Raw genomic sequence first — 13,397 nt, 5'->3', positions numbered from 1 at the left:
CGGAGGGGGTCAGTTGAAGCAGTCCACCACCCCGGGCAGCAGCCAGCACCTTAAAAATCTTTCCTGCCCGTGGAGCCCTCATTGCATGGAAGCCAGGGCCTGGTGCTGCCTGACAGTATGGTCTGCACTGCACAGCAGGCACATTCTTTTATTGTGTCGGAGCTAGTCATGTATGTGGCTGGGTGTGGGAAAGACCCCGACGGCACCTGTCTTGGGGGGTGGGGGTGAGGGCTGCAGAAAAGAAGTTTCTCGGCCTCTCTTTCATGCACAACCACCCCCACCCCATGGCCTCGCTGCTATGTGCTGGGGTGTGGCAAGAGCTGCAGTCAGCACAGGGGAAAAAAAAGTGCTCAGCTTGCAGGGATAGAGACAGAACCATAAGCTTCACGTCGGGGCTGTTTTGAATGGGTAGATGCGCTGATAGCAGAGAAAAAAATGTGTCTCTCATACAAGCATAACCACACAGCCATGGGCTTCCCGGTGCTGAACTCAAACTCGTGGGCTTCCTGTTACCCAGTTCCTGTGCACCTGGGGAACAGCGGAGATGGAAGCAGCCAGAGCGCAGCACTGGGGGTGGGGGGAATATTGTAGGGTACATGCAGGACAGCTGTGGAGGCTACTGAAGTCAATTTTTAAGACATGGTGCTTCCACACTAGCCTTCATTTGGACTTTAAAATTTGAAATTAATGCTACGCTCAGCTGGTTTTGACTATGTTAGGATATCTGTATTAGTGCTCCCTAAATCCAGCTAATTGTATTTACAGTGAAGATTGACATTATGCTGAGCTAAATGCATGTTAAAGAGAGAGGCCCAGGCATTTAAATAAGGATGGAGAAACCTCTCCAATTTTGGAATAGGCTAGAGCTGGGGTCAGTAACTCACGGCTCCGGAGGCTGCTGCCGCTTAAATGATGCCTGGAGTTGAAAAGGGATTTAGTTGGTTGGCTTAAGTGGTGGCAGCTTCTGGAGCCACAGACCAGTCAGTCAGGTGCAGCGGGGGGCAAGCCAGCAGTGTGGGGAGCCCTGGCAGAGGAAGCTGGCATGGTAGTGAGCCCTTCTTGTTTCCCTGCTCCCTCCAAGTGGGGAACATTAGCCTGCAAAGGAGAGCTGGGAGGAGGGCGGCCGAGCCTGCCCCTGCTGAGCTGCGCAACTGCATGGAGGAGGAGGCAGGCAGGAGCAGTGGCAGCGCTCGGAGCTCAGCAGTGGCGGGTAGATTGAGGGGCTGAAAGCATTAAGCCTGTGGATGAGGGGGCAGATTTGGGGTGAAAGGGGTTAAGCCTGGGGATGGGGTGGGGGTGGATTTGTGGGCTGAGGCAAGTAAAGCCTGGAGATGGGGTAACTTAACTTTCTAACTGGTATAAATCATTGTGTGTGTGTGTGCTGTTCTTAAAATAGGGGTGAGAAAAAGCACATTTGATATTTATTAAGAACTGTCTTGTATTCACATGCGTTGTGGCTTTTGAAGGATTGATTTGTGTAACTGAATTTGGAAAATGGCTCTTCTTGCTATTTTGGCTGCAGACCCCTGGGCTAGAACTATGGTTGCAGGGTTTCTGCAATGCCGCTGTGGTAGAGAAACTCCTTTCCGTCTTCAGGCAGTGATGATCTTTTAGTTGTTTTTAAACTTACAAACCTTTCATTGATAAAACATTTCCCTGCATGCACATCTACTGTTTTATGGTGGTGTTTGTGATAAACAGAACAACAACTTGCAAACAACCCCTGCATTAGACCAAGCAGCAAAATGATCTGGGGACTGTTAGGGCAGTGGGGGCTATAGAGAACAATACAAAATCATGTTCAGGATTAAGCAGTAAGTACTGTTGCTCTTGCTACTTTATATGCTCCTATTCTACTCTCATAAAATTTGCATCATAACAAATGCAGCCTCTTTGAATTGCACTTCTAGTTAGCATAGTGGGTACCTATTCTTTGTTCCCTGCTTTGGAGATTTTTTTTTTTTTACAAAAACAAATTTATTTATTTTTTTTTTCTAATTCACAATCATTTCTTCTTTGAGTGGTCGCTGTGGGTGCTCCAAAGTAGGTGTCGGGCTCGCCCGGCGCCACAGATCAGAATTCTTCTAGCAGTTTCCACCGGATCGCGCATGCGCCAATGCGTGCCGCACCCTTGGTCATGTGCGCGATCTGGTCCCCGCCAGTTCCTTCTCAACCGCCAACAGCTGCAGACGGAATCCGCTCCAGCTCTAAAAAGCTTGAGATAGATAAGAGTTGTTTTTATTTGTTAGCTGGTTGTTCTTACTATTATACAAAAAAAAAAAAAAAAAAAAAACCATGCAAAATACTGGGATAGAAGAATGGAGGGAAGAGGAGCGGACAAAGAAGGCTGGTTAAGCCGTCCACTACCCTGAAGGCCGTGAATGTTATTTGGGTTGTAGAACGCACTGATTAGCGGCTAAGTACCCTATTAACAGTAAAGACTCACCGCAATGTCTTCCTTGGGGTTTAAGAAGTGTGAGTCATGCCGTGAGGCTATGCCGACCTCTGATGGGCATAGTAAGTGCATTTGCTGCCTGGGGGAGTTCCATGTTACCCAGGAGTGTTTGCACTGTGCTAAGCTTACAGCCAAGGCCAGGAAGGACAGAGAGATGAGGCTCAAAATGGTTTTGTTTGATAAGGCCCTTCAGCCTGAGCCACCGGAGAAGCCTCACACAGAAGGGCCTTCTGGGTCGCATAAAAGGAAGGTGGCTTCTTTGACCCCCCTCTGTACAAAAGAAGAGGAAACTCTCCCCAGCTCGATACTTGCCAGCGGTTTCAGCGAGCAGGATGAGTGGAACACAGAGCCCTGAGCTGCGGGCTGCTGAAAGCGGCAGCGCACGTGGCCGGGGCCAGGCCTCTGGCTACTCAGCAGTCGGCGCTGAGGGTGCCGTGGGCACCAGCGCGGCAAGCGCCAGAATCGGCGGCACCGCTTCCCGTGGCACTGACTCTCACGGTGCCGCTGGTGCAGGGGCACCCAGCACGGGGCCTGGCGGCGCCGGAGGAAGCTACCCGCGCGGCACCGCTTATAATGGTACCGAGCACGGCACTGACAGCGGGGCCGAGATCCCTGGCACGGGAGGGGGTGGCACCCACCCTGGAGGGGTGGGGGAAAGCTAGAGGCAGAATCCGGCATCTTAGTCCATCTCCAGGCAGGGCTGCGATGCCGTTATCACCCAGCACGCACCCCCGGAGATACACATGTTGCAGGGCGGCAACTCCAGCGGCCTATTTCAGACCTCCCTCTCCGTTCCTCCAGCCACCTTCACCCTTTTTGGGCATGGATCCCTATGAGTACTATCACATACCAGCTTCACGATTATCAATGTCGTCACGGAGATCCTGCTCTCCCAGACATCATGGGTACACACTGCGATCGTGGTCCAGGTCTCCATCACCCGGCCCTTGTCCATGTTGTTATGGCTCTCCTCGTCATACTGAGCACCGACATCGGAGGTCCAGATCCAGGGGCAGATCCCTTCCCACTCCTCACCAATACCCCCGTGTAAACTCTCGCTGTGGGAGAGGAACGCAGCTGTCCCAGGGGGAATTTGGTCCAGACTCCCGAGACTTTCCTCCACAGCCCATGAGGGAGCAAGCATACTAGTGAACTCAGGAGCCAGAGGACTTGGGGGAGGTTTATCCTAGCAGCTCCTCCTCATCTTTCCCAGATGAGGCAGTTGTCCCCAGGGATGTCTCCCCTCTGGATGGCCTTAAACAATTCCAAGAGCTGTTCAAAAGAGTAGCTTTCACGCAGGACATTCAAATAGCAGAGGTGCAGGAGAAGCATCATAAACTCCTGAAAAATTTGAGATCCCTGGCTTCATCTAAAATCGCTATTCCACTGGACGAAGCCATTATGGAGTCAGCCACTAACATATGGCAGACTCCGGCCTCTATTCCGCCTACAAATAAAAGGGCAGATAAGAAATACTTCGTCCCAGCCAAAGGCATGGAATTCCTGTTTAGCCACCCACAGCCCAATTCTTTGGTGGTCGAATCGTCCCAGCAGAGGTCGAAGACGCCTCAGTACAAATCAGGGGGGTCAGATAAAGATGCTAAGAAATTAGAGCTGTTCGGCAGGAAGGTCTACTCCTCTTCTACCTTATTACTGAGAATGGCAAACTACGCGGCACATTTATCAAACCATAACTTTGACAGCTAGTCCAGACTTACCTCTCTCATGGATTCCCTCCCGGAGGACAAGAAGCCGGTGTTAAAGGCGATCGTCCAGGAGGGCTACACGGCCTTGCGAATGGGAGTTCAGATTGCCCTGGACGTGGCGGACACAGCAGTACGCTCAACAGCCTCAGCAGTGGTAATGCGTAGGGAGTCTTGGCTCCAGACGTCTGGTATCCCCAGAGATCTACAGGCGAAAATCGTGGATCTTCCCTTCGACAAGGAAAAGCTGTTTGCAGAATCAACCGACTCAGTCCTACACTCTAGCAAAGATTCGAGGGCCACACTTAAGACCATGGGTATCTACACTCCTCCATACAAGAAAAAGAAATTCTATCCTCAGCAAAGGCGCTATGCTTACCAACCACAACGTGCACAATATCAGCGAGGCTATGACCAAGGGCGCCATCAACAGCAGCAACAGTACAGGGCTTCCAGGCGACATTCTCAACAAAGTCACACAACCTCGGGGCAAGCCCAGAGGCAGCAAGTTTGACGGGTATGTCGAGGACTGCACTATCAACACCATCGCTCAATGCCACTCTCACCTCATGTTCCATCATCTCCTCAAACCGTTCCACTCCCAGTGGCAAAATATCACAACAGACAAATGGGTGCTGGAAATTATAGCCATGGGTTATGTGATCCCCTTCCAGTCACTACCACCGACGAAACCTCTCACCTGGCCTCTTCTCAGGGACCCTTCTCAAGGGGCGAGGCTGAAGCAGGAGGTAGATCACCTCATGTTCATAGGGGTGGTGGAAAGAGTACCGGAACAATTCCAAGGGAAAGGTTTTTACTCACGATACTTCCTAACAGAGAAGAAAACAGGAGGCTGGAGGCCAATTTTGGACCTTCAGGGCCTCAACAGATACTTGCGCAAGCAGCGCTTCTGGATGATTACAGTTGCCTCCATACTTACGGCACTGGACAATGGAGACTGGTTTGCAGCCCTCGACTTACAAGACGCTTACTTTCATATAACACTCCCCCCGGCACACAGACGCTTCCTCCACTTCACGGTCGGCGGGGAGCATTTCCAATACAGGGTTCTTCCATTCAGCCTATCCTCGGCACCCAGAGTCTTTACCAAAACCCTGGCAGTGGTATCAGCTTACCTGCACAGGCAGGGCGTGTTTATTTTTCCATATCTGGACGACTGCCTACTGAAAGGGGCCTCAAAGGCAGAGGTCCTAGGCATGATACGCGTTACCGCGAACACGTTTACTTCGCTGGGCCTAGTTATCAACCTTGCAAAGTCAAAGACCGAACCCACCAAGATACAGAGTTCATAGGGGCGCGCATAAACTCTATTGCATTGAGAGTATACCTGCCTGACGCCCGCTTCCGCACCATCAAATCCTTGGTGCAAGTCACGATGTACAGCCCCGCGGTGCCTATCCTAACATGCCTGCAACTGTTGGGGCACATGGCGGCTGCCACGTTTGTGGTACAGAATGCCAGGTTACACATGCGAAGCCTGTAGCATTGGCTGGCAAGCGTTTACAGACCAGCAGCCCATACCGTTCACAGGGTAGTATCGCCCACGACGGAGGTACGGAAGTCGCTCGCATGGTGGGCAGATCCCAAGAACCTGCTAGTGGGAGTGCCCTTCCACCAACCACAAATTTCCATTTTTCTCACAACCGACGCCTCCCACATAGGATGGGGAGCGCACATGGTCAGCAAGGTGACGCAAGGGCTATGGTCCCCCATGGAACAGACACTGCACATAAACATACTGGAGCTCAGAGCAGCGTTCAATGCATGCAGACATTTTCGGAAATACTTGCATGGCAAAGTAGTCGGGATCAATACCGACAATACCTCCACCATGTTCTACATCAATCAACAAGGAGGGGCACAGTCCCATGCGCTATGTGCAGAAGCAGTCCGATTGTGGAATTGGTGCATTGCCAACAACATAACGTTGAAAACCTCGTACTTGCCGGGTGCCCACAATGTGAAGGCAGATCAACTGAGCAGGCGCTTTGCACTCGCGCACGAATGGCAGATCCGCTCCGACCTGCTACAGCGCATATTTTGTACATCGGGGTTTCCCCAAGTCGATTTGTTTGCCACCCAGCGCAACAAGAAATGCCCTCAGTACTGCTCCAGAGCAGGAATAGGGCAGGGGTCCCTGGGGGACACCTTCATGATCTCATGGAAGGGCCCTCTACTCGTTTTCCCCCCACAACACTTATCCACAAGGTTCTGCAGAAAGCCAGAAGGGAGAGAGCTCGCATGATACTCATAGTTCCAACTTGGGACCGACTAACAATGGTTTCCCCTGCTTCTGCGCATGACGGATCGTCCACCACTCCGCCTACTGGTAGCGCCAGACTTACTCACACAGGCTCAGGGGTCCATAGTGCACCCGCACCCTCAGGGACTCCGCCTACAAGCATGGTTAATCCATGGCTCAGCGCCGTAGAGAGTACGTGTACGGAGGGAGTAAGACAAGTCTTAGAGTGTAGCTGAAGGACCTCCACCAGGAGGACTTACGAACAGAAATGGACACGCTTTACCGCCTGGTGCTCTGCCAAACAGTTAGCTCCTCTGGATGTCCCTATAACTGTAATTCTAGAATACCTGCTGGACCTCAAATGAGACGAGCTCTCTCTATCCTCGCTAAAAGTCCACCTCGCAGCTATATCAGCTTTTCGGCACAAAGAGGAAGGGCCCACTGTATTCACCCATCCTATCGTCACAAGGTTCTTGAAGGGGCTGGTAAACCTTTACCCTCCTCGAAAACCGCTACCACCGTCGTGGAGTTTGTAAGTGGTACTCCACACGCTATCGGGACCACCCTTCGAACCATTAGCCATGGTACTCCTCCAACTACTAAGCATGAAAACGACCTTCCTTCTTGCGATTACATCAGCCTGCAGGGTGAGCAAGCTCGCAGCAGTGATGGCAACGCCACCCTGCACAGTATTCTCAAAGGAGGCAGTGATCTTACGGTTACACCCAGCCTTCGTTCCGAAAGTTTCCTCGGAGTTCCAATTAAGAAACCAATAGTATTACCCTTGTTTTACCCGAAGCCTCACAGCTCCAGCAAGGAGGCACGCCTGCATCTCCTAGATGTGAGGAGGGCGTTGGTCTTTTACATAGACAGAACTAAGCCCTTCCGGAAAATGGACAGGCTTCTGGTATCTCTCGCTCCCAGGTCGAAAGGGGAAGGCCTCTCTTCCCAGAGAATTTTCAGACCACATTGTGTCCTGTATAAAACTGTGCTACAAGCTTCGAAAGACCCCCTTGCTAGCCCCGCCCACAGCTCACTCCACCAGAGCGGTGGCGGCATCAACGGCCTTCTTTAAGGGAATCACATTGAAAGACATTTGCAGAGCGGCGACTTGGTCATCCTACGACACCTTTGCCAAGCACTATGCCCTGCATCGGGTGCTCGATGAGGATACCCGTCTGTCGACAGCAGTCCTCTCAAGGGCAAGCTGCACATCAATCGAGTACCCACCTCCTTACTTGGGGTTACTGCTGGGTAGTCACCTACTGTGGACCACCCATGGGGACCACTCAAAGAAGAAAGAGAAGTTACTCATTTGTAGTAACGATCATTCTTTGAGATGTGTCCCCATCCTCCCCACTTCGGATCTCTGTCTGGTGTTTTTCAGGAGCATCCGGGGCGGTTGGTCAGGGAACTGGCGGGGACCGGATCACGCACATGACCGAGGGCGTGCAAGGGAGCGGTGCGCATCGGCGCATGCGCGATTCAAAGGAAACTGCTAGAAGAATTCCAATCTGCGGCACCGGGCGAGCCTGGCACCTACTGTGGAGCACCTACAGGGACACGTCTCGAAGAACCATCGTTACTACAAGTGAGTAGCTTCTCTATTTCCCCTGCTAGCAAAGTGCCTTTTTGCTTTGTTTTATTCTTTTACTAACGTGGAAAACTTATAAGCAGTCTGCAAAGTTGGATTCCAGAGAGAGATTATTCTGTGTAACCCTTGGAATGCTAGGAACTTGCCCATAGCCAAATTGATTTTGTAGTTGCATGACTATGAAATCTGGCCATTAAAGGATAAAGAATTTTATACAGATTGTGGAAATGAGTCAATAAAACCTTTTGTTTTTTCACAGCACAGTAGAAGTGAATATTTCAGGGCTTCATGTCCAGCACTCAGGAGTGCACATGGTTCTCCTGCAATACCTAATCCAGACAGAACTATATCAATTTTCCAGAAGTCTGTCCAAGGACATGGAAGTATTCTTTATCACCAAAATATATAAATAAACTTTTCCTAATATGGTAAACAATTTGCCCCAACATACTCTATTTAAAGACACTCCTAAGACATGGCAGCTGTCCTAAGAAACCAGGTTGTCAAGGTTTGCTCTCATATCCTTTCAACGTTCTAGTCTTCTAAGGCTTTTTCACCAGATTAAAAGACTGAAAGAAAAAAAAAAAAAGATCCCATGTACCCAAATAAAATTTGTCCAGTACTTTGCTTGTAATCCTCAAAGTCTAAGAACGGCCTTCATAAACATGCCTTAAAAATAAATTGGAGCACCTCAATCAACTGCCAGTTTTTCCTGTGTTTAAGTCCTCATTTGAACTCTGCCCCAGACTGTTTTTCACAAATATTTGACGCATACCTGAGGACCCAGAGTTCATCATGAATGATACCCCAGTTTTTGTAAAACAAGGCAAATTAAATCCAAAGCAGGGTTAATGGTGATTGATCTTCAGTACCTCTTCCTGTCATATTTATAATACATATAAATAAATTATAGACAAATGGACAAGTATTCCTTTAGTTTGTGCAGTTATCAATGCAAAACAAAGTTCACAGGCATATTACTTGTACATTGAGCTCTTTGAACTACTTATTTAATGTCAGGTTAGTTTTAACTCTTAATTTATTATCACTTGTAAATATTCTTGTATTTTTGGAGACCATAGTAATTTTTGTCAGTTTTAACTTATTGGGTGTGGGGCGAGGGGCGGGAGATGAGGTGGGTGAGATCTTTTATTGGGCCAAATGTTCTTGGGCATGTGAGACTAGCTTTTGATCCACCTATGCAGAGTGGAACATATTATTTAGCATGAATAGTACATATTCTAATGTAAGGGACTATTCACGGTAGGGTGGTCCGTTAACCTCTGCAAAGACAAAAAGGGGATCAAGAGATTGTAGATTGGATTTATGGTTCATTGCAATGTCTGTTCAATCCATGAATTGTAGCAGAGTTATGAATTTAAGCTGCCAGGTTCATCTAGGTGGCTCACCTAGGCCAGGAGTTCTTAGGAGTCTGCAAGCTGGTTTTGGGGAGCCCACCAAACATGGCAGGTGTTGGACTGTTGGAGATAAGGGCAAGAAAGCTGAAGCCCTGAGCTCTGCTGCCTAGCACGCCCGGAGGCTTGCTGGCGCATGGGGCTGAAAACAAAGCCTGAGCAATTTAGCTTCCTGGTGCCCTCTGTGGCCCCCAGGGGTTTGCCCTGGTAGCTACCTTCTAAAGCCAAGTCTGATTTTTATATGTGGAAAGAACAGTTGTGGAACAGGTGGGCTGTGGAACTTTCAGTGGAAAGCTTCAGAAAAAGGTTGAGAACCCGAACCTAGAAATGAATTAAATCTTTAAAACAGTAATAGTCTTACTCCTTCATATACTTTGCTTTCTAGCTACATAGGTTACGTCTGCACAAGAGGCTTTTCCCAGAAAAACTGGGCATTTGTCGGGAAAAACCACCGAGCATCTACATGCAAAATGTGCTTTGTCAACAATCTGACAACAAAATTAAGCACATTTGCTGGTAGCGTTATACCTCTCCCTGTGCAGGAATAATGCCTCTCTCAACAGTGTTCTGTTGACAAAACAGCTGTGTAAATGCTCTTGGGCTCTTTTGTTCACAGGCAGGGTTTTGGGTTCACTAGGCAGCCCTGTTTGCAGAGCTTTCCAGTCAGCTGTTCTGTTGAGAGAGGGCTGGGCAGTCTGGCTAATCTCTGTTGGCAAGAGCGGATTGCTTTTTCAATCTGCTTTTATGTGTGGGTACAACCTGTCAACAGTAGTTCTGCCAGGAGACCCTTCCAACTGTCACTTCCATCAACAGATGACCTCTATGGCTACATCTACACAAGAAGCATGTACTATGGGTGCAATATGATACGAAGTTATTCTTACAGTACAACAAACAAGAGGTGCTTGTGCCTCTTCCATAACAATGTCTGTTTCAGTTTTAGTTTGTGTTGTCAGGGTTTTAGAGTTCTGTGAAATCCACATTAATGCCAAGCGCAGGTTGAATTGCTAGGGTTGCAGCAGCAGGTGGACAGGACAAGCTTCATGGGTGAGCTACGTGCAGGTGCTGTGGTCAGAGACCAGTGGATGTAGAGGAGGAACAGGGGACTAGGACCACAAGGTAGAGCAGGAGTTAAGGGAGAAGAGCCAGCATATGGCTCTTTAAGACCAGCTTTTGCAAACTCAGTTCCCTGCTGTCAGTTGTGTAACAAAACATTGATCTGTATAACAAGCTATAACCTCTTGCCCACCTCTAAGCAGAACTGTGAACAATAGCTGTTGTTTCTGCACAGGAATCAGACCATTCCACATCCACTGAATCAACAAAACTTGCAGAGCATCCACACTCTCCACGTGCTGTTGACTGAACTCGTCACTTTTGTTGACAGCCCTTTGCCTCTCCCTCCTGATGCAGAACGCGTTTCTTGACAGAACCTGTTGACAAAAAACTACGTGGATTCCCCAGATGGCCCTGTCTCCTGTGCTTGGTGTTGGCCGTTCTGTCGAGAAAGCGGCTCAGCAGTTTGGTTGCACTCTAGACAGAGCAGATCAACAGAGCGATCCTGTGCGTGGTCACAATCTGCCAACAGAAGTTTTGTTGGAAGATATCTTCCAACAGGAATTTCCGTCGACAGATAGCTGTAGTTAAGATGTACCCTTCCTGGTTTGGAGACAAAAGCTGGGTCTACACTTGCCACAGAAGATTGAACGCTTAGGTTTGATCTTCTGGGGTGCCATTTCACGCATGCGTGAAGCCTTGCGCTCCAGGGTCACTGTGGACCCCAGAACTCCTTGCAAGCTGCAAGGATTAAGGAATGCCGATAGGAGGAGTGCTCCCGTCGGCATTCTGCAATGAGGACAGGGCCAAATATCTATGACTGCAAAATCGATTTTTGGTATACAATTGGCGTACCTAAAATTGTGTTGCAGCCTTTGATGTTCAAGGTAAGTGTAGACCCAGCCACAGGCTTTCTCTTTTTGGCAGTCTTCTGCTTTGTGCTTAGGACTGACCAATTTCTCTCACTGTGTGGAGTGGGGAGAAACAGTCCATAGCACACCTGGAAACTAAAGTCTTGGCTAATAAGGCGTTCTGACATTAGCTTAAAAATTGTGGTGTAAACAGGATATTAATTTTTTTTAAAAAGCCCAGAAATGTTGCTGACCTCTTTGCAATTGACTAACAAATACAGTTATGTAGGCAAATAGAGGGGGTGGACCCCAACCTGTCTACTTAGTTATTATTTACTATGTGACAGAGTTATAAAAATTCCCAGTAATTGAATCTTTGTACTATACTGTAAAAGTTAAAATTTATTAGTAATACTTTAGAACTTTTCTCATCTCTTCTTATAACATACCCCCTTTTAAAAAAAAAAAAAAAAAAAAAAAAAGTACCCCAGTACCCACAATTTTCAGACATGCAGTTTTTTTACCATTGTAAATAACTTAATTGTAACTGGTTTGGTTGGAAGAAATTGCCTTAAGGCAATAAACTTGCCATCACGTGTGATTGTGCAAAGATGATAAATAAAAAAAAATAGACTAGCCTAAAATGTCCATTTTTATTCATACAAACATATATATTTTTATGCAAACATCAATGAACACTGATCAATGAAGTTACAAAAAAAAGTATAATTAATGCAAAAATCTGAGCTGGTTTGGATGAAATCAGATGTTCAAACCTAGATTTCAAGCTGCTGAGGGTCACAATTAAATCAGTTTCTGATATGGTTTCCTGTGTCGTCGTCTTTCAAAGCTGCAGTTTTATTTTTTTTCACAAGGAATTGGTCCATTTTTAAACTTTTTGTTATTACAAATGCTAAAGTAAATTGTACAAATAGTAATTTTATCACTTCAGATACCAGGCACCGCCAGCCTCCTGCTTTAACCCAATCCCCCTCCTCGCTGTAATCCAATGCCGGTGACTCACCATCACCTCTGCTGCTAGCGCCACTGTCATGTGCTTCTCCCTCCATGTGCTAGGGAGGGACACGTTTACAGAGCAGTGCACAGGGCTCTTGTGACTCCAAGCATTTTACTGCTCAAAGAGCTGCATATGGCTCCAGCAGCCGTACCTTCCAGACTTCTCTCACGTACCCCTCAGGCTATGTGTATCATACATTGAGAAACTGCTTTAGAAATCTGGTATTTTTCCCCTGGATTTCTGTGACTAGTGCCCTTAAGTTTAAAAAGTGATTTGTTTTTAAAAAGATAAGCTTTTTGTTTGCAGACTGAATATTGTAATGGACAATAGGGTGAGTTAAATCTTGAAAGTATTTGCTCACTCCTGCAGTTTTTCTGAATGCAAAATTCCTTTGGTCTTTGAGACAGCATATGGAGCACAGGATTGGGACCATGCTCATTCAAAATAAGATCACACTGCTTTGTAGTGATTTCAACCAGCTCTACACTACTGGGACCACTCATAGGTTCATAAATTATTTTAATGGCTTAAAATTTTATTCAACACATTTTAATGTGTATTTGTAATAGCAAATATCAATACTGTGTCAGTGGCCATTAAAAATAGCATTAAAATAGTGCATGTACAACAGATTTCTTTCAGCGAAAAACTTCATTGTTGGAAAAATACAGGATATAGTTGAATTATTTTAGTCCTTTGTATGAAATCACATCCCTCAAAGAACTTAAGGTTTTATTTTCTGTTAATAAAATAAGCCACAAGCAATAAAAAATCTTTTGGTATGCCGCCTCGTGTGTGTCTTCTAATTTTTTTGTTCCTGAATGTGTTACATAGTTATCAAAATTATTTGAAGGGTTCAAGGTCCATTATTTCTTCGTTTAGAGAATGAGATCTGTTTTTCCTCAATGCCACCATATACAGTAAACCCTTGATTTAATGAACTAAGTGGCAGGGGTGGCTGTTATTCCCAAAAGTCCATTAAATGCAAAGGTTTATGACCAACCTCTCCCCACCCTCCCAAAAGCCCAACCCTGCCACTCAC

This window comes from Carettochelys insculpta, chromosome 1, assembly GCF_033958435.1.
Source record: "Carettochelys insculpta isolate YL-2023 chromosome 1, ASM3395843v1, whole genome shotgun sequence".
In the NCBI taxonomy this organism is placed as follows: Eukaryota; Metazoa; Chordata; order Testudines; family Carettochelyidae; genus Carettochelys; species Carettochelys insculpta.
Note: the sequence above shows the minus strand (reverse complement) of the source record.